At 69.1% G+C, this 19,192-nt stretch overlaps 10 non-coding genes across 10 annotated transcripts; all 10 read right to left on the bottom strand.

Moving 5' to 3' along the window:
• Positions 1–36: 36 nt before the first annotated feature.
• LOC132595151 (5S ribosomal RNA) lies at positions 37–155 on the bottom strand. The gene has a single exon (XR_009561308.1). It is a non-coding gene; the product is annotated as a 5S ribosomal RNA (ribosomal RNA).
• Positions 156–2,851: 2,696 nt separating this feature from the next.
• On the bottom strand, positions 2,852–2,970 carry LOC132595150 (5S ribosomal RNA). The gene has a single exon (XR_009561307.1). It is a non-coding gene; the product is annotated as a 5S ribosomal RNA (ribosomal RNA).
• A 931-nt stretch (positions 2,971–3,901) lies between these two features.
• On the bottom strand, positions 3,902–4,020 carry LOC132595149 (5S ribosomal RNA). Its single transcript, XR_009561306.1, has one exon. It is a non-coding gene; the product is annotated as a 5S ribosomal RNA (ribosomal RNA).
• A 2,697-nt stretch (positions 4,021–6,717) lies between these two features.
• LOC132595148 (5S ribosomal RNA) lies at positions 6,718–6,836 on the bottom strand. Its single transcript, XR_009561305.1, has one exon. It is a non-coding gene; the product is annotated as a 5S ribosomal RNA (ribosomal RNA).
• A 931-nt stretch (positions 6,837–7,767) lies between these two features.
• Positions 7,768–7,886, bottom strand: LOC132595147 (5S ribosomal RNA). The gene has a single exon (XR_009561304.1). It is a non-coding gene; the product is annotated as a 5S ribosomal RNA (ribosomal RNA).
• A 931-nt stretch (positions 7,887–8,817) lies between these two features.
• LOC132595146 (5S ribosomal RNA) lies at positions 8,818–8,936 on the bottom strand. The gene has a single exon (XR_009561303.1). It is a non-coding gene; the product is annotated as a 5S ribosomal RNA (ribosomal RNA).
• Positions 8,937–11,631: 2,695 nt separating this feature from the next.
• On the bottom strand, positions 11,632–11,750 carry LOC132595178 (5S ribosomal RNA). The gene has a single exon (XR_009561335.1). It is a non-coding gene; the product is annotated as a 5S ribosomal RNA (ribosomal RNA).
• A 2,696-nt stretch (positions 11,751–14,446) lies between these two features.
• Positions 14,447–14,565, bottom strand: LOC132595145 (5S ribosomal RNA). Its single transcript, XR_009561302.1, has one exon. It is a non-coding gene; the product is annotated as a 5S ribosomal RNA (ribosomal RNA).
• A 931-nt stretch (positions 14,566–15,496) lies between these two features.
• Positions 15,497–15,615, bottom strand: LOC132595144 (5S ribosomal RNA). The gene has a single exon (XR_009561301.1). It is a non-coding gene; the product is annotated as a 5S ribosomal RNA (ribosomal RNA).
• Positions 15,616–16,546: 931 nt separating this feature from the next.
• LOC132595143 (5S ribosomal RNA) lies at positions 16,547–16,665 on the bottom strand. The gene has a single exon (XR_009561300.1). It is a non-coding gene; the product is annotated as a 5S ribosomal RNA (ribosomal RNA).
• Between the last annotated feature and the right edge of the window lie 2,527 nt (positions 16,666–19,192).

The raw sequence follows: 19,192 nt of genomic DNA, 5'->3' as shown, positions 1-19,192 counted from the left end.
GAGTAAAGGAGAAGGCGGGCGGAGCGGGAGGCAAAAAGCCTACAGCACCCGGTATTCCCAGGCGGTCTCCCATCCAAGTACTAACCAGGCCCGACCCTGCTTAGCTTCCGAGATCAGACGAGATCGGGCGCGTTCAGGGTGGTATGGCCGTAGACGGGGGCGGGGGGCCGCGGGCGGCCTCTTGAGGCCCAGTTTCGCTGGCGCTGGCGCCTTAACGCCAGCCTGGCGGCCGGCCCGCCCCGGCAGGGCCCCCTCGCCCGCCCAGGCAGGGGCAACGGAGGTCTCGGGTATCGGGCGGCGGCGGAGGGTTTGGCGACCACCTCCCAGCCCAGGGCGGCCGTGACCCAGCAAACCCTTCGGCGCTTGGCGCCCCGCCCAAGATCCCGCACGTCGCTCACAGGGACGTGGCCCCGGAGGCTTCAGGGCCCGGGGCCCGCGGTCCCTTGGGCATCGGCCCTGCCCGCCCACGCGGCCCTAGGCGCAGCCCGGCCGCAGCCCGGGCCGGCCCTCCTGCCCGACAGCAGCTGGCCCGAAGCCACCGGGAGCCACCATTGAGTCGCCACGGCCCCTCAGCCCCGGCAAGGCCACCCTTGCCCCCACACCCCCCGCCGAGCTCAGGACCCCGCCCCTGGTGGCCGGCAGGCCCGGGGAAGCGGCCCCTGCCCTCGATCCCGCTCCCGCACCCGGCCGCGGTGACACGCCAGAGGGGCGGGGTGGGGGGGGGCTTTTGTCGGAGGGAGCTGTGGAGGGACACACCGGCACACAGGTGGCGGCGCCGGGGCTGGGCGCCGGTGGGGGCGGCCAGGTGCAGGTCGAGGGGCTCGCGGGCCGAAAGGACGGCAACTGGGCCCATGGCGGAGTCTGGGTCTGGAGGGCTCTGAGCCTCCATCCGCTCTGGTGCCTCGGGTCTACCGGCCCGACGCCTGGTAGCGCGACACCCCACCGGCCCACAGACGTAGCCTCCCCAGCTGTGCTCACAGCGAGTCCAACCGCAGCCTGCATCCCTCCACGGGACACTTGGATTACTCCCGCGATCCCCACGAGGTGCGGCACCCGGCGGCCGAATGGGCTGAGATCCTGCCCTTGCGGCGCCCTGTGGCCACCTCCGCCTCCCTCACGGTACTGGCCGAGGCCTCGGACCAGCGGGCCCCGGCTCCCAGCTCAGCCCTGCTCCTCTGCCCCTCTCACCTCCTGCCCGACGTCCAGGCTACCGAGCACCCTCCACCCCCGCCCACCTTCATGCCACTCAGCCGGAACCCGGGAGGCAATGCCAACTACCAGGTGTATGACAGTCTGGTGCTGAAGCGGCAACCGCAGGAGGGCCAAGCGCGGGCCAACTTGCTGCTACCTTCCACCTCGGCCTCCAGGCCCTCTCTGCACGGGAGCCAGACTGGGAAAATGAACTTACCAGCAGCAAGTGGGGGCAGGGACAGGGGGCGGCAGGGCATGGAGAGAGGAATAAAGAGCGCCAGAGTCCAGGAAACATTGGTGGTCTGTGGCTTGGAAGCGCCACTCCTTCTGCCAGCCTGGGTCCCTGCGCTTGGCTTCCTGCAATAAGAAGCCAGTGTCCCCTTCTTGGCCTGAGGGTCCCTTTGGTTTAGTGGCCACAGTTCTGCCAGCAGGCCCCTCCTGGTCCTATACCATGCACTGAGTACATCTGCAGCTGCAGACTCCAAACCCCTGGTCTCTGGGCACCTCCTCTGTGTCTCAGCTGTCCCTGTCCACAGAGAGCCTCATACAAGAAGTTGCTTCCAAACTGGGAGGTTCCACATCTGGGCAGGTCCAGCTCCAGGCCCAGTGAAGGGCATGAAGAAGGCTGAGGCTCTGGACTCCAGCCAGGCCTTCAGCAGGCCTCTGAGGCCAAGGTCTTCCTAGTCTCAAGAGGGACCAAGAGACGCAATGTGTCATTTGAACAAGTGAGTCAGCGGGCGGTGAGCGAATGAATGACCGCTCGAGGGGATGTATGCCGGCCACCGGGCCCTGTTTGACTGTCCAGGCTCAGCTTACCTGACCCTGGTTACCAGGGAATGCCACTCTGGGCCCTCCTTTTCATCCCCCTCCCTCACTGTGACCTCACCACCTGCCCCATTATGACCCAGTCTGGCTCCCAGTTAAAACTGGAGGGCAGAGGGCCCAGGCAGTCCTGGGACCAACGGCCATGGGTGAGCGAAACTACTACCGAGCCGAGCCGTTCACTGGCCCCATCCCCAGGAAATGCCAGGAGCAAGGATACTCAATTCTTCTGATCCCGGTCAGCTTCATCTTGCTCAACGTGGGGATCAACATGGTGACTATGGTCAGGGCAGGATCTGTGCAGCGCGGTTGGGGGAGCCCTGGGGTCTTGAAGGGGCTGAGGTGGGAGGGCTGCTGGGGTGTGACCGGGACAAGGGTTGGATTTCAGGGCTCACCCTGCTCCCGGCCTCCCCCCTCCCCTTCTTGCCTCAACTCTGGAGGCATCTGAAGAGATTCTTGCGGGCACTTTTCAATCGTATTTTCCACAAAGGTGAGTGGGCGCCGGCGTGGGTTCAGGGGATGTGGGCCTGTCCCCTTTCTTCTATCCCTGCCTTGATTCTCAGCCCCTCAGGAACCCAGGCCCTGACCCATCTCGCCTTTCCCCACAGACAAGCAAGCCAGCTGTGTAGGCACCCATCGCATGTGCATGCGCTGCTCCGTGGATCCCAAGAACCTGTGCTCAAGAGTTTCTTCCCACTTCTGCCATCGCCCAAGCTTCCTGCTCGGGCAGGTAAACCCACCTTGACTACTGCCTGCAGCGGGGCTCGGCGGGGGCGGAGCCGGCGGCCCCCCCGCCGCGGGCGAGTAAAGGAGAAGGCGGGCGGAGCGGGAGGCAAAAAGCCTACAGCACCCGGTATTCCCAGGCGGTCTCCCATCCAAGTACTAACCAGGCCCGACCCTGCTTAGCTTCCGAGATCAGACGAGATCGGGCGCGTTCAGGGTGGTATGGCCGTAGACGGGGGCGGGGGGCCGCGGGCGGCCTCTTGAGGCCCAGTTTCGCTGGCGCTGGCGCCTTAACGCCAGCCTGGCGGCCGGCCCGCCCCGGCAGGGCCCCCTCGCCCGCCCAGGCAGGGGCAACGGAGGTCTCGGGTATCGGGCGGCGGCGGAGGGTTTGGCGACCACCTCCCAGCCCAGGGCGGCCGTGACCCAGCAAACCCTTCGGCGCTTGGCGCCCCGCCCAAGATCCCGCACGTCGCTCACAGGGACGTGGCCCCGGAGGCTTCAGGGCCCGGGGCCCGCGGTCCCTTGGGCATCGGCCCTGCCCGCCCACGCGGCCCTAGGCGCAGCCCGGCCGCAGCCCGGGCCGGCCCTCCTGCCCGACAGCAGCTGGCCCGAAGCCACTGGGAGCCACCATTGAGTCGCCACGGCCCCTCAGCCCCGGCAAGGCCACCCTTGCCCCCACACCCCCCGCCGAGCTCAGGACCCCGCCCCTGGTGGCCGGCAGGCCCGGGGAAGCGGCCCCTGCCCTCGATCCCGCTCCCGCACCCGGCCGCGGTGACACGCCAGAGGGGCGGGGTGGGGGGGGCTTTTGTCGGAGGGAGCTGTGGAGGGACACACCGGCACACAGGTGGCGGCGCCGGGGCTGGGCGCCGGTGGGGGCGGCCAGGTGCAGGTCGAGGGGCTCGCGGGCCGAAAGGACGGCAACTGGGCCCGCGGCGGAGTCTGGGTCCGGGCCAGCCACCCCGGGAGCGTCTGGGGTGCGCCTGCCTTCCAGGGCCGCCTTCTGGCCGCCTGGCCGGCCGGGCCGGCGGGGAGCGACCCCGCCGGCGCGCGCCGTGGTGGGAGGGGCCTGAGGAGGTGGGGCCTGCAGCGGGGCCCGGCGGGGGCGGAGCCGGCGGCCCCCGCCGCGGGCGAGTAAAGGAGAAGGCGGGCGGAGCGGGAGGCAAAAAGCCTACAGCACCCGGTATTCCCAGGCGGTCTCCCATCCAAGTACTAACCAGGCCCGACCCTGCTTAGCTTCCGAGATCAGACGAGATCGGGCGCGTTCAGGGTGGTATGGCCGTAGACGGGGGCGGGGGGCCGCGGGCGGCCTCTTGAGGCCCAGTTTCGCTGGCGCTGGCGCCTTAACGCCAGCCTGGCGGCCGGCCCGCCCCGGCAGGGCCCCCTCGCCCGCCCAGGCAGGGGCAACGGAGGTCTCGGGTATCGGGCGGCGGCGGAGGGTTTGGCGACCACCTCCCAGCCCAGGGCGGCCGTGACCCAGCAAACCCTTCGGCGCTTGGCGCCCCGCCCAAGATCCCGCACGTCGCTCACAGGGACGTGGCCCCGGAGGCTTCAGGGCCCGGGGCCCGCGGTCCCTTGGGCATCGGCCCTGCCCGCCCACGCGGCCCTAGGCGCAGCCCGGCCGCAGCCCGGGCCGGCCCTCCTGCCCGACAGCAGCTGGCCCGAAGCCACCGGGAGCCACCATTGAGTCGCCACGGCCCCTCAGCCCCGGCAAGGCCACCCTTGCCCCCACACCCCCCGCCGAGCTCAGGACCCCGCCCCTGGTGGCCGGCAGGCCCGGGGAAGCGGCCCCTGCCCTGGATCCCGCTCCCGCACCCGGCCGCGCTGACACGCCAGAGGGGCGGGGTGGGGGTGGGGCTTTTGTCGGAGGGAGCTGTGGAGGGACACACCGGCACACAGGTGGCGGCGCCGGGGCTGGGCGCCGGTGGGGGCGGCCAGGTGCAGGTCGAGGGGCTCGCGGGCCGAAAGGATGGCAACTGGGCCCATGGCGGAGTCTGGGTCTGGAGGGCTCTGAGCCTCCATCCGCTCTGGTGCCTCGGGTCTACCGGCCCGACGCCTGGTAGCGCGACACCCCACCGGCCCACAGACGTAGCCTCCCCAGCTGTGCTCACAGCGAGTCCAACCGCAGCCTGCATCCCTCCACGGGACACTTGGATTACTCCCGCGATCCCCACGAGGTGCGGCACCCGGCGGCCGAATGGGCTGAGATCCTGCCCTTGCGGCGCCCTGTGGCCACCTCCGCCTCCCTCACGGTACTGGCCGAGGCCTCGGACCAGCGGGCCCCGGCTCCCAGCTCAGCGCTGCTCCTCCGCCCCTCTCACCTCCTGCCCGACGTCCAGGCTACCGAGCACCCTCCACCCCCGCCCACCTTCATGCCACTCAGCCGGAACCCGGGAGGCAATGCCAACTACCAGGTGTATGACAGTCTGGTGCTGAAGCGGCAACCGCAGGAGGGCCAAGCGCGGGCCAACTCGCTGCTACCTTCCACCTCGGCCTCCAGGCCCTCTCTGCACGGGAGCCAGACTGGGAAAATGAACTTACCAGCAGCAAGTGGGGGCAGGGGCAGGGGGCGGCAGGGCATGGAGAGAGGAATAAAGAGCGCCAGAGTCCAGGAAACATTGGTGGTCTGTGGCTTGGAAGCGCCACTCCTTCTGCCAGCCTGGGTCCCTGCGCTTGGCTTCCTGCAATAAGAAGCCAGTGTCCCCTTCTTGGCCTGAGGGTCCCTTTGGTTTAGTGGCCACAGTTCTGCCAGCAGGCCCCTCCTGGTCCTATACCATGCACTAAGTACATCTGCAGCTGCAGACTCCAAACCCCTGGTCTCTGGGCACCTCCTCTGTGTCTCAGCTGTCCCTGTCCACAGAGAGCCTCATACAAGAAGTTGCTTCCAAACTGGGAGGTTCCACATCTGGGCAGGTCCAGCTCCAGGCCCAGTGAAGGGCATGAAGAAGGCTGAGGCTCTGGACTCCAGCCAGGCCTTCAGCAGGCCTCTGAGGCCAAGGTCTTCCTAGTCTCAAGAGGGGCCAAGAGACGCAATGTGTCATTTGAACAAGTGAGTCAGCGGGCGGTGAGCGAATGAATGACCGCTCGAGGGGATGTATGCCGGCCACCGGGCCCTGTTTGACTGTCCAGGCTCAGCTTACCTGACCCTGGTTACCAGGGAATGCCACTCTGGGCCCTCCTTTTCATCCCCCTCCCTCACTGTGACCTCACCACCTGCCCCATTATGACCCAGTCTGGCTCCCAGTTAAAACTGGAGGGCAGAGGGCCCAGGCAGTCCTGGGACCAACGGCCATGGGTGAGCGAAACTACTACCGAGCCGAGCCGTTCACTGGCCCCATCCCCAGGAAATGCCAGGAGCAAGGATACTCAATTCTTCTGATCCCGGTCAGCTTCATCTTGCTCAACGTGGGGATCAACATGGTGACTATGGTCAGGGCAGGATCTGTGCAGCGCGGTTGGGGGAGCCCTGGGGTCTTGAAGGGGCTGAGGTGGGAGGGCTGCTGGGGTGTGACCGGGACAAGGGTTGGATTTCAGGGCTCACCCTGCTCCCGGCCTCCCCCCTCCCCTTCTTGCCTCAACTCTGGAGGCATCTGAAGAGATTCTTGCGGGCACTTTTCAATCGTATTTTCCACAAAGGTGAGTGGGCGCCGGCGTGGGTTCAGGGGATGTGGGCCTGTCCCCTTTCTTCTATCCCTGCCTTGATTCTCAGCCCCTCAGGAACCCAGGCCCTGACCCATCTCGCCTTTCCCCACAGACAAGCAAGCCAGCTGTGTAGGCACCCATCGCATGTGCATGCGCTGCTCCGTGGATCCCAAGAACCTGTGCTCAAGAGTTTCTTCCCACTTCTGCCATCGCCCAAGCTTCCTGCTCGGGCAGGTAAACCCACCTTGACTACTGCCTGCAGCGGGGCTCGGCGGGGGCGGAGCCGGCGGCCCCCCCGCCGCGGGCGAGTAAAGGAGAAGGCGGGCGGAGCGGGAGGCAAAAAGCCTACAGCACCCGGTATTCCCAGGCGGTCTCCCATCCAAGTACTAACCAGGCCCGACCCTGCTTAGCTTCCGAGATCAGACGAGATCGGGCGCGTTCAGGGTGGTATGGCCGTAGACGGGGGCGGGGGGCCGCGGGCGGCCTCTTGAGGCCCAGTTTCGCTGGCGCTGGCGCCTTAACGCCAGCCTGGCGGCCGGCCCGCCCCGGCAGGGCCCCCTCGCCCGCCCAGGCAGGGGCAACGGAGGTCTCGGGTATCGGGCGGCGGCGGAGGGTTTGGCGACCACCTCCCAGCCCAGGGCGGCCGTGACCCAGCAAACCCTTCGGCGCTTGGCGCCCCGCCCAAGATCCCGCACGTCGCTCACAGGGACGTGGCCCCGGAGGCTTCAGGGCCCGGGGCCCGCGGTCCCTTGGGCATCGGCCCTGCCCGCCCACGCGGCCCTAGGCGCAGCCCGGCCGCAGCCCGGGCCGGCCCTCCTGCCCGACAGCAGCTGGCCCGAAGCCACTGGGAGCCACCATTGAGTCGCCACGGCCCCTCAGCCCCGGCAAGGCCACCCTTGCCCCCACACCCCCCGCCGAGCTCAGGACCCCGCCCCTGGTGGCCGGCAGGCCCGGGGAAGCGGCCCCTGCCCTCGATCCCGCTCCCGCACCCGGCCGCGGTGACACGCCAGAGGGGCGGGGTGGGGGGGGCTTTTGTCGGAGGGAGCTGTGGAGGGACACACCGGCACACAGGTGGCGGCGCCGGGGCTGGGCGCCGGTGGGGGCGGCCAGGTGCAGGTCGAGGGGCTCGCGGGCCGAAAGGACGGCAACTGGGCCCGCGGCGGAGTCTGGGTCCGGGCCAGCCACCCCGGGAGCGTCTGGGGTGCGCCTGCCTTCCAGGGCCGCCTTCTGGCCGCCTGGCCGGCCGGGCCGGCGGGGAGCGACCCCGCCGGCGCGCGCCGTGGTGGGAGGGGCCTGAGGAGGTGGGGCCTGCAGCGGGGCCCGGCGGGGGCGGAGCCGGCGGCCCCCGCCGCGGGCGAGTAAAGGAGAAGGCGGGCGGAGCGGGAGGCAAAAAGCCTACAGCACCCGGTATTCCCAGGCGGTCTCCCATCCAAGTACTAACCAGGCCCGACCCTGCTTAGCTTCCGAGATCAGACGAGATCGGGCGCGTTCAGGGTGGTATGGCCGTAGACGGGGGCGGGGGGCCGCGGGCGGCCTCTTGAGGCCCAGTTTCGCTGGCGCTGGCGCCTTAACGCCAGCCTGGCGGCCGGCCCGCCCCGGCAGGGCCCCCTCGCCCGCCCAGGCAGGGGCAACGGAGGTCTCGGGTATCGGGCGGCGGCGGAGGGTTTGGCGACCACCTCCCAGCCCAGGGCGGCCGTGACCCAGCAAACCCTTCGGCGCTTGGCGCCCCGCCCAAGATCCCGCACGTCGCTCACAGGGACGTGGCCCCGGAGGCTTCAGGGCCCGGGGCCCGCGGTCCCTTGGGCATCGGCCCTGCCCGCCCACGCGGCCCTAGGCGCAGCCCGGCCGCAGCCCGGGCCGGCCCTCCTGCCCGACAGCAGCTGGCCCGAAGCCACCGGGAGCCACCATTGAGTTGCCACGGCCCCTCAGCCCCGGCAAGGCCACCCTTGCCCCCACACCCCCCGCCGAGCTCAGGACCCCGCCCCTGGTGGCCGGCAGGCCCGGGGAAGCGGCCCCTGCCCTCGATCCCGCTCCCGCACCCGGCCGCGGTGACACGCCAGAGGGGCGGGGTGGGGGGGGCTTTTGTCGGAGGGAGCTGTGGAGGGACACACCGGCACACAGGTGGCGGCGCCGGGGCTGGGCGCCGGTGGGGGCGGCCAGGTGCAGGTCGAGGGGCTCGCGGGCCGAAAGGACGGCAACTGGGCCCGCGGCGGAGTCTGGGTCCGGGCCAGCCACCCCGGGAGCGTCTGGGGTGCGCCTGCCTTCCAGGGCCGCCTTCTGGCCGCCTGGCCGGCCGGGCCGGCGGGGAGCGACCCCGCCGGCGCGCGCCGTGGTGGGAGGGGCCTGAGGAGGTGGGGCCTGCAGCGGGGCCCGGCGGGGGCGGAGCCGGCGGCCCCCGCCGCGGGCGAGTAAAGGAGAAGGCGGGCGGAGCGGGAGGCAAAAAGCCTACAGCACCCGGTATTCCCAGGCGGTCTCCCATCCAAGTACTAACCAGGCCCGACCCTGCTTAGCTTCCGAGATCAGACGAGATCGGGCGCGTTCAGGGTGGTATGGCCGTAGACGGGGGCGGGGGGCCGCGGGCGGCCTCTTGAGGCCCAGTTTCGCTGGCGCTGGCGCCTTAACGCCAGCCTGGCGGCCGGCCCGCCCCGGCAGGGCCCCCTCGCCCGCCCTGGCAGGGGCAACGGAGGTCTCGGGTATCGGGCGGCGGCGGAGGGTTTGGCGACCACCTCCCAGCCCAGGGCGGCCGTGACCCAGCAAACCCTTCGGCGCTTGGCGCCCCGCCCAAGATCCCGCACGTCGCTCACAGGGACGTGGCCCCGGAGGCTTCAGGGCCCGGGGCCCGCGGTCCCTTGGGCATCGGCCCTGCCCGCCCACGCGGCCCTAGGCGCAGCCCGGCCGCAGCCCGGGCCGGCCCTCCTGCCCGACAGCAGCTGGCCCGAAGCCACCGGGAGCCACCATTGAGTCGCCACGGCCCCTCAGCCCCGGCAAGGCCACCCTTGCCCCCACACCCCCCGCCGAGCTCAGGACCCCGCCCCTGGTGGCCGGCAGGCCCGGGGAAGCGGCCCCTGCCCTCGATCCCGCTCCCGCACCCGGCCGCGGTGACACGCCAGAGGGGCGGGGTGGGGGGGGCTTTTGTCGGAGGGAGCTGTGGAGGGACACACCGGCACACAGGTGGCGGCGCCGGGGCTGGGCGCCGGTGGGGGCGGCCAGGTGCAGGTCGAGGGGCTCGCGGGCCGAAAGGACGGCAACTGGGCCCATGGCGGAGTCTGGGTCTGGAGGGCTCTGAGCCTCCATCCGCTCTGGTGCCTCGGGTCTACCGGCCCGACGCCTGGTAGCGCGACACCCCACCGGCCCACAGACGTAGCCTCCCCAGCTGTGCTCACAGCGAGTCCAACCGCAGCCTGCATCCCTCCACGGGACACTTGGATTACTCCCGCGATCCCCACGAGGTGCGGCACCCGGCGGCCGAATGGGCTGAGATCCTGCCCTTGCGGCGCCCTGTGGCCACCTCCGCCTCCCTCACGGTACTGGCCGAGGCCTCGGACCAGCGGGCCCCGGCTCCCAGCTCAGCCCTGCTCCTCCGCCCCTCTCACCTCCTGCCCGACGTCCAGGCTACCGAGCACCCTCCACCCCCGCCCACCTTCATGCCACTCAGCCGGAACCCGGGAGGCAATGCCAACTACCAGGTGTATGACAGTCTGGTGCTGAAGCGGCAACCGCAGGAGGGCCAAGCGCGGGCCAACTCGCTGCTACCTTCCACCTCGGCCTCCAGGCCCTCTCTGCACGGGAGCCAGACTGGGAAAATGAACTTACCAGCAGCAAGTGGGGGCAGGGACAGGGGGCGGCAGGGCATGGAGAGAGGAATAAAGAGCGCCAGAGTCCAGGAAACATTGGTGGTCTGTGGCTTGGAAGCGCCACTCCTTCTGCCAGCCTGGGTCCCTGCGCTTGGCTTCCTGCAATAAGAAGCCAGTGTCCCCTTCTTGGCCTGAGGGTCCCTTTGGTTTAGTGGCCACAGTTCTGCCAGCAGGCCCCTCCTGGTCCTATACCATGCACTGAGTACATCTGCAGCTGCAGACTCCAAACCCCTGGTCTCTGGGCACCTCCTCTGTGTCTCAGCTGTCCCTGTCCACAGAGAGCCTCATACAAGAAGTTGCTTCCAAACTGGGAGGTTCCACATCTGGGCAGGTCCAGCTCCAGGCCCAGTGAAGGGCATGAAGAAGGCTGAGGCTCTGGACTCCAGCCAGGCCTTCAGCAGGCCTCTGAGGCCAAGGTCTTCCTAGTCTCAAGAGGGACCAAGAGACGCAATGTGTCATTTGAACAAGTGAGTCAGCGGGCGGTGAGCGAATGAATGACCGCTCGAGGGGATGTATGCCGGCCACCGGGCCCTGTTTGACTGTCCAGGCTCAGCTTACCTGACCCTGGTTACCAGGGAATGCCACTCTGGGCCCTCCTTTTCATCCCCCTCCCTCACTGTGACCTCACCACCTGCCCCATTATGACCCAGTCTGGCTCCCAGTTAAAACTGGAGGGCAGAGGGCCCAGGCAGTCCTGGGACCAACGGCCATGGGTGAGCGAAACTACTACCGAGCCGAGCCGTTCACTGGCCCCATCCCCAGGAAATGCCAGGAGCAAGGATACTCAATTCTTCTGATCCCGGTCAGCTTCATCTTGCTCAACGTGGGGATCAACATGGTGACTATGGTCAGGGCAGGATCTGTGCAGCGCGGTTGGGGGAGCCCTGGGGTCTTGAAGGGGCTGAGGTGGGAGGGCTGCTGGGGTGTGACCGGGACAAGGGTTGGATTTCAGGGCTCACCCTGCTCCCGGCCTCCCCCCTCCCCTTCTTGCCTCAACTCTGGAGGCATCTGAAGAGATTCTTGCGGGCACTTTTCAATCGTATTTTCCACAAAGGTGAGTGGGCGCCGGCGTGGGTTCAGGGGATGTGGGCCTGTCCCCTTTCTTCTATCCCTGCCTTGATTCTCAGCCCCTCAGGAACCCAGGCCCTGACCCATCTCGCCTTTCCCCACAGACAAGCAAGCCAGCTGTGTAGGCACCCATCGCATGTGCATGCGCTGCTCCGTGGATCCCAAGAACCTGTGCTCAAGAGTTTCTTCCCACTTCTGCCATCGCCCAAGCTTCCTGCTCGGGCAGGTAAACCCACCTTGACTACTGCCTGCAGCGGGGCTCGGCGGGGGCGGAGCCGGCGGCCCCCCCGCCGCGGGCGAGTAAAGGAGAAGGCGGGCGGAGCGGGAGGCAAAAAGCCTACAGCACCCGGTATTCCCAGGCGGTCTCCCATCCAAGTACTAACCAGGCCCGACCGTGCTTAGCTTCCGAGATCAGACGAGATCGGGCGCGTTCAGGGTGGTATGGCCGTAGACGGGGGCGGGGGGCCGCGGGCGGCCTCTTGAGGCCCAGTTTCGCTGGCGCTGGCGCCTTAACGCCAGCCTGGCGGCCGGCCCGCCCCGGCAGGGCCCCCTCGCCCGCCCAGGCAGGGGCAACGGAGGTCTCGGGTATCGGGCGGCGGCGGAGGGTTTGGCGACCACCTCCCAGCCCAGGGCGGCCGTGACCCAGCAAACCCTTCGGCGCTTGGCGCCCCGCCCAAGATCCCGCACGTCGCTCACAGGGACGTGGCCCCGGAGGCTTCAGGGCCCGGGGCCCGCGGTCCCTTGGGCATCGGCCCTGCCCGCCCACGCGGCCCTAGGCGCAGCCCGGCCGCAGCCCGGGCCGGCCCTCCTGCCCGACAGCAGCTGGCCCGAAGCCACCGGGAGCCACCATTGAGTCGCCACGGCCCCTCAGCCCCGGCAAGGCCACCCTTGCCCCCACACCCCCCGCCGAGCTCAGGACCCCGCCCCTGGTGGCCGGCAGGCCCGGGGAAGCGGCCCCTGCCCTCGATCCCGCTCCCGCACCCGGCCGCGGTGACACGCCAGAGGGGCGGGGTGGGGGGGGGCTTTTGTCGGAGGGAGCTGTGGAGGGACACACCGGCACACAGGTGGCGGCGCCGGGGCTGGGCGCCGGTGGGGGCGGCCAGGTGCAGGTCGAGGGGCTCGCGGGCCGAAAGGACGGCAACTGGGCCCATGGCGGAGTCTGGGTCTGGAGGGCTCTGAGCCTCCATCCGCTCTGGTGCCTCGGGTCTACCGGCCCGACGCCTGGTAGCGCGACACCCCACCGGCCCACAGACGTAGCCTCCCCAGCTGTGCTCACAGCGAGTCCAACCGCAGCCTGCATCCCTCCACGGGACACTTGGATTACTCCCGCGATCCCCACGAGGTGCGGCACCCGGCGGCCGAATGGGCTGAGATCCTGCCCTTGCGGCGCCCTGTGGCCACCTCCGCCTCCCTCACGGTACTGGCCGAGGCCTCGGACCAGCGGGCCCCGGCTCCCAGCTCAGCCCTGCTCCTCCGCCCCTCTCACCTCCTGCCCGACGTCCAGGCTACCGAGCACCCTCCACCCCCGCCCACCTTCATGCCACTCAGCCGGAACCCGGGAGGCAATGCCAACTACCAGGTGTATGACAGTCTGGTGCTGAAGCGGCAACCGCAGGAGGGCCAAGCGCGGGCCAACTCGCTGCTACCTTCCACCTCGGCCTCCAGGCCCTCTCTGCACGGGAGCCAGACTGGGAAAATGAACTTACCAGCAGCAAGTGGGGGCAGGGACAGGGGGCGGCAGGGCATGGAGAGAGGAATAAAGAGCGCCAGAGTCCAGGAAACATTGGTGGTCTGTGGCTTGGAAACGCCACTCCTTCTGCCAGCCTGGGTCCCTGCGCTTGGCTTCCTGCAATAAGAAGCCAGTGTCCCCTTCTTGGCCTGAGGGTCCCTTTGGTTTAGTGGCCACAGTTCTGCCAGCAGGCCCCTCCTGGTCCTATACCATGCACTGAGTACATCTGCAGCTGCAGACTCCAAACCCCTGGTCTCTGGGCACCTCCTCTGTGTCTCAGCTGTCCCTGTCCACAGAGAGCCTCATACAAGAAGTTGCTTCCAAACTGGGAGGTTCCACATCTGGGCAGGTCCAGCTCCAGGCCCAGTGAAGGGCATGAAGAAGGCTGAGGCTCTGGACTCCAGCCAGGCCTTCAGCAGGCCTCTGAGGCCAAGGTCTTCCTAGTCTCAAGAGGGACCAAGAGACGCAATGTGTCATTTGAACAAGTGAGTCAGCGGGCGGTGAGCGAATGAATGACCGCTCGAGGGGCTGTATGCCGGCCACCGGGCCCTGTTTGACTGTCCAGGCTCAGCTTACCTGACCCTGGTTACCAGGGAATGCCACTCTGGGCCCTCCTTTTCATCCCCCTCCCTCACTGTGACCTCACCACCTGCCCCATTATGACCCAGTCTGGCTCCCAGTTAAAACTGGAGGGCAGAGGGCCCAGGCAGTCCTGGGACCAACGGCCATGGGTGAGCGAAACTACTACCGAGCCGAGCCGTTCACTGGCCCCATCCCCAGGAAATGCCAGGAGCAAGGATACTCAATTCTTCTGATCCCGGTCAGCTTCATCTTGCTCAACGTGGGGATCAACATGGTGACTATGGTCAGGGCAGGATCTGTGCAGCGCGGTTGGGGGAGCCCTGGGGTCTTGAAGGGGCTGAGGTGGGAGGGCTGCTGGGGTGTGACCGGGACAAGGGTTGGATTTCAGGGCTCACCCTGCTCCCGGCCTCCCCCCTCCCCTTCTTGCCTCAACTCTGGAGGCATCTGAAGAGATTCTTGCGGGCACTTTTCAATCGTATTTTCCACAAAGGTGAGTGGGCGCCAGCGTGGGTTCAGGGGATGTGGGCCTGTCCCCTTTCTTCTATCCCTGCCTTGATTCTCAGCCCCTCAGGAACCCAGGCCCTGACCCATCTCGCCTTTCCCCACAGACAAGCAAGCCAGCTGTGTAGGCACCCATCGCATGTGCATGCGCTGCTCCGTGGATCCCAAGAACCTGTGCTCAAGAGTTTCTTCCCACTTCTGCCATCGCCCAAGCTTCCTGCTCGGGCAGGTAAACCCACCTTGACTACTGCCTGCAGCGGGGCTCGGCGGGGGCGGAGCCGGCGGCCCCCCCGCCGCGGGCGAGTAAAGGAGAAGGCGGGCGGAGCGGGAGGCAAAAAGCCTACAGCACCCGGTATTCCCAGGCGGTCTCCCATCCAAGTACTAACCAGGCCCGACCCTGCTTAGCTTCCGAGATCAGACGAGATCGGGCGCGTTCAGGGTGGTATGGCCGTAGACGGGGGCGGGGGGCCGCGGGCGGCCTCTTGAGGCCCAGTTTCGCTGGCGCTGGCGCCTTAACGCCAGCCTGGCGGCCGGCCCGCCCCGGCAGGGCCCCCTCGCCCGCCCAGGCAGGGGCAACGGAGGTCTCGGGTATCGGGCGGCGGCGGAGGGTTTGGCGACCACCTCCCAGCCCAGGGCGGCCGTGACCCAGCAAACCCTTCGGCGCTTGGCGCCCCGCCCAAGATCCCGCACGTCGCTCACAGGGACGTGGCCCCGGAGGCTTCAGGGCCCGGGGCCCGCGGTCCCTTGGGCATCGGCCCTGCCCGCCCACGCGGCCCTAGGCGCAGCCCGGCCGCAGCCCGGGCCGGCCCTCCTGCCCGACAGCAGCTGGCCCGAAGCCACTGGGAGCCACCATTGAGTCGCCACGGCCCCTCAGCCCCGGCAAGGCCACCCTTGCCCCCACACCCCCCGCCGAGCTCAGGACCCCGCCCCTGGTGGCCGGCAGGCCCGGGGAAGCGGCCCCTGCCCTCGATCCCGCTCCCGCACCCGGCCGCGGTGACACGCCAGAGGGGCGGGGTGGGGGGGGCTTTTGTCGGAGGGAGCTGTGGAGGGACACACCGGCACACAGGTGGCGGCGCCGGGGCTGGGCGCCGGTGGGGGCGGCCAGGTGCAGGTCGAGGGGCTCGCGGGCCGAAAGGACGGCAACTGGGCCCGCGGCGGAGTCTGGGTCCGGGCCAGCCACCCCGGGAGCGTCTGGGGTGCGCCTGCCTTCCAGGGCCGCCTTCTGGCCGCCTGGCCGGCCGGGCCGGCGGGGAGCGACCCCGCCGGCGCGCGCCGTGGTGGGAGGGGCCTGAGGAGGTGGGGCCTGCAGCGGGGCCCGGCGGGGGCGGAGCCGGCGGCCCCCGCCGCGGGCGAGTAAAGGAGAAGGCGGGCGGAGCGGGAGGCAAAAAGCCTACAGCACCCGGTATTCCCAGGCGGTCTCCCATCCAAGTACTAACCAGGCCCGACCCTGCTTAGCTTCCGAGATCAGACGAGATCGGGCGCGTTCAGGGTGGTATGGCCGTAGACGGGGGCGGGGGGCCGCGGGCGGCCTCTTGAGGCCCAGTTTCGCTGGCGCTGGCGCCTTAACGCCAGCCTGGCGGCCGGCCCGCCCCGGCAGGGCCCCCTCGCCCGCCCAGGCAGGGGCAACGGAGGTCTCGGGTATCGGGCGGCGGCGGAGGGTTTGGCGACCACCTCCCAGCCCAGGGCGGCCGTGACCCAGCAAACCCTTCGGCGCTTGGCGCCCCGCCCAAGATCCCGCACGTCGCTCACAGGGACGTGGCCCCGGAGGCTTCAGGGCCCGGGGCCCGCGGTCCCTTGGGCATCGGCCCTGCCCGCCCACGCGGCCCTAGGCGCAGCCCGGCCGCAGCCCGGGCCGGCCCTCCTGCCCGACAGCAGCTGGCCCGAAGCCACCGGGAGCCACCATTGAGTCGCCACGGCCCCTCAGCCCCGGCAAGGCCACCCTTGCCCCCACACCCCCCGCCGAGCTCAGGACCCCGCCCCTGGTGGCCGGCAGGCCCGGGGAAGCGGCCCCTGCCCTCGATCCCGCTCCCGCACCCGGCCGCGGTGACACGCCAGAGGGGCGGGGTGGGGGGGGCTTTTGTCGGAGGGAGCTGTGGAGGGACACACCGGCACACAGGTGGCGGCGCCGGGGCTGGGCGCCGGTGGGGGCGGCCAGGTGCAGGTCGAGGGGCTCGCGGGCCGAAAGGACGGCAACTGGGCCCGCGGCGGAGTCTGGGTCCGGGCCAGCCACCCCGGGAGCGTCTGGGGTGCGCCTGCCTTCCAGGGCCGCCTTCTGGCCGCCTGGCCGGCCGGGCCGGCGGGGAGCGACCCCGCCGGCGCGCGCCGTGGTGGGAGGGGCCTGAGGAGGTGGGGCCTGCAGCGGGGCCCGGCGGGGGCGGAGCCGGCGGCCCCCGCCGCGGGCGAGTAAAGGAGAAGGCGGGCGGAGCGGGAGGCAAAAAGCCTACAGCACCCGGTATTCCCAGGCGGTCTCCCATCCAAGTACTAACCAGGCCCGACCCTGCTTAGCTTCCGAGATCAGACGAGATCGGGCGCGTTCAGGGTGGTATGGCCGTAGACGGGGGCGGGGGGCCGCGGGCGGCCTCTTGAGGCCCAGTTTCGCTGGCGCTGGCGCCTTAACGCCAGCCTGGCGGCCGGCCCGCCCCGGCAGGGCCCCCTCGCCCGCCCTGGCAGGGGCAACGGAGGTCTCGGGTATCGGGCGGCGGCGGAGGGTTTGGCGACCACCTCCCAGCCCAGGGCGGCCGTGACCCAGCAAACCCTTCGGCGCTTGGCGCCCCGCCCAAGATCCCGCACGTCGCTCACAGGGACGTGGCCCCGGAGGCTTCAGGGCCCGGGGCCCGCGGTCCCTTGGGCATCGGCCCTGCCCGCCCACGCGGCCCTAGGCGCAGCCCGGCCGCAGCCCGGGCCGGCCCTCCTGCCCGACAGCAGCTGGCCCGAAGCCACCGGGAGCCACCATTGAGTCGCCACGGCCCCTCAGCCCCGGCAAGGCCACCCTTGCCCCCACACCCCCCGCCGAGCTCAGGACCCCGCCCCTGGTGGCCGGCAGGCCCGGGGAAGCGGCCCCTGCCCTGGATCCCGCTCCCGCACCCGGCCGCGCTGACACGCCAGAGGGGCGGGGTGGGGGTGGGGCTTTTGTCGGAGGGAGCTGTGGAGGGACACACCGGCACACAGGTGGCGGCGCCGGGGCTGGGCGCCGGTGGGGGCGGCCAGGTGCAGGTCGAGGGGCTCGCGGGCCGAAAGGATGGCAACTGGGCCCATGGCGGAGTCTGGGTCTGGAGGGCTCTGAGCCTCCATCCGCTCTGGTGCCTCGGGTCTACCGGCCCGACGCCTGGTAGCGCGACACCCCACCGGCCCACAGACGTAGCCTCCCCAGCTGTGCTCACAGCGAGTCCAACCGCAGCCTGCATCCCTCCACGGGACACTTGGATTACTCCCGCGATCCCCACGAGGTGCGGCACCCGGCGGCCGAATGGGCTGAGATCCTGCCCTTGCGGCGCCCTGTGGCCACCTCCGCCTCCCTCACGGTACTGGCCGAGGCCTCGGACCAGCGGGCCCCGGCTCCCAGCTCAGCGCTGCTCCTCCGCCCCTCTCACCTCCTGCCCGACGTCCAGGCTACCGAGCACCCTCCACCCCCGCCCACCTTCATGCCACTCAGCCGGAACCCGGGAGGCAATGCCAACTACCAGGTGTATGACAGTCTGGTGCTGAAGCGGCAACCGCAGGAGGGCCAAGCGCGGGCCAACTCGCTGCTACCTTCCACCTCGGCCTCCAGGCCCTCTCTGCACGGGAGCCAGACTGGGAAAATGAACTTACCAGCAGCAAGTGGGGGCAGGGGCAGGGGGCGGCAGGGCATGGAGAGAGGAATAAAGAGCGCCAGAGTCCAGGAAACATTGGTGGTCTGTGGCTTGGAAGCGCCACTCCTTCTGCCAGCCTGGGTCCCTGCGCTTGGCTTCCTGCAATAAGAAGCCAGTGTCCCCTTCTTGGCCTGAGGGTCCCTTTGGTTTAGTGGCCACAGTTCTGCCAGCAGGCCCCTCCTGGTCCTATACCATGCACTAAGTACATCTGCAGCTGCAGACTCCAAACCCCTGGTCTCTGGGCACCTCCTCTGTGTCTCAGCTGTCCCTGTCCACAGAGAGCCTCATACAAGAAGTTGCTTCCAAACTGGGAGGTTCCACATCTGGGCAGGTCCAGCTCCAGGCCCAGTGAAGGGCATGAAGAAGGCTGAGGCTCTGGACTCCAGCCAGGCCTTCAGCAGGCCTCTGAGGCCAAGGTCTTCCTAGTCTCAAGAGGGGCCAAGAGACGCAATGTGTCATTTGAACAAGTGAGTCAGCGGGCGGTGAGCGAATGAATGACCGCTCGAGGGGATGTATGCCGGCCACCGGGCCCTGTTTGACTGTCCAGGCTCAGCTTACCTGACCCTGGTTACCAGGGAATGCCACTCTGGGCCCTCCTTTTCATCCCCCTCCCTCACTGTGACCTCACCACCTGCCCCATTATGACCCAGTCTGGCTCCCAGTTAAAACTGGAGGGCAGAGGGCCCAGGCAGTCCTGGGACCAACGGCCATGGGTGAGCGAAACTACTACCGAGCCGAGCCGTTCACTGGCCCCATCCCCAGGAAATGCCAGGAGCAAGGATACTCAATTCTTCTGATCCCGGTCAGCTTCATCTTGCTCAACGTGGGGATCAACATGGTGACTATGGTCAGGGCAGGATCTGTGCAGCGCGGTTGGGGGAGCCCTGGGGTCTTGAAGGGGCTGAGGTGGGAGGGCTGCTGGGGTGTGACCGGGACAAGGGTTGGATTTCAGGGCTCACCCTGCTCCCGGCCTCCCCCCTCCCCTTCTTGCCTCAACTCTGGAGGCATCTGAAGAGATTCTTGCGGGCACTTTTCAATCGTATTTTCCACAAAGGTGAGTGGGCGCCGGCGTGGGTTCAGGGGATGTGGGCCTGTCCCCTTTCTTCTATCCCTGCCTTGATTCTCAGCCCCTCAGGAACCCAGGCCCTGACCCATCTCGCCTTTCCCCACAGACAAGCAAGCCAGCTGTGTAGGCACCCATCGCATGTGCATGCGCTGCTCCGTGGATCCCA

The sequence above is a fragment of the Globicephala melas genome, unplaced genomic scaffold, assembly GCF_963455315.2.
Source record: "Globicephala melas unplaced genomic scaffold, mGloMel1.2 SCAFFOLD_392, whole genome shotgun sequence".
Classification (NCBI taxonomy): domain Eukaryota; kingdom Metazoa; phylum Chordata; class Mammalia; order Artiodactyla; family Delphinidae; genus Globicephala; species Globicephala melas.
The sequence above is the reverse complement of the archived record's forward strand: the minus strand, read 5'-3'. Positions and strand labels throughout refer to the sequence as shown.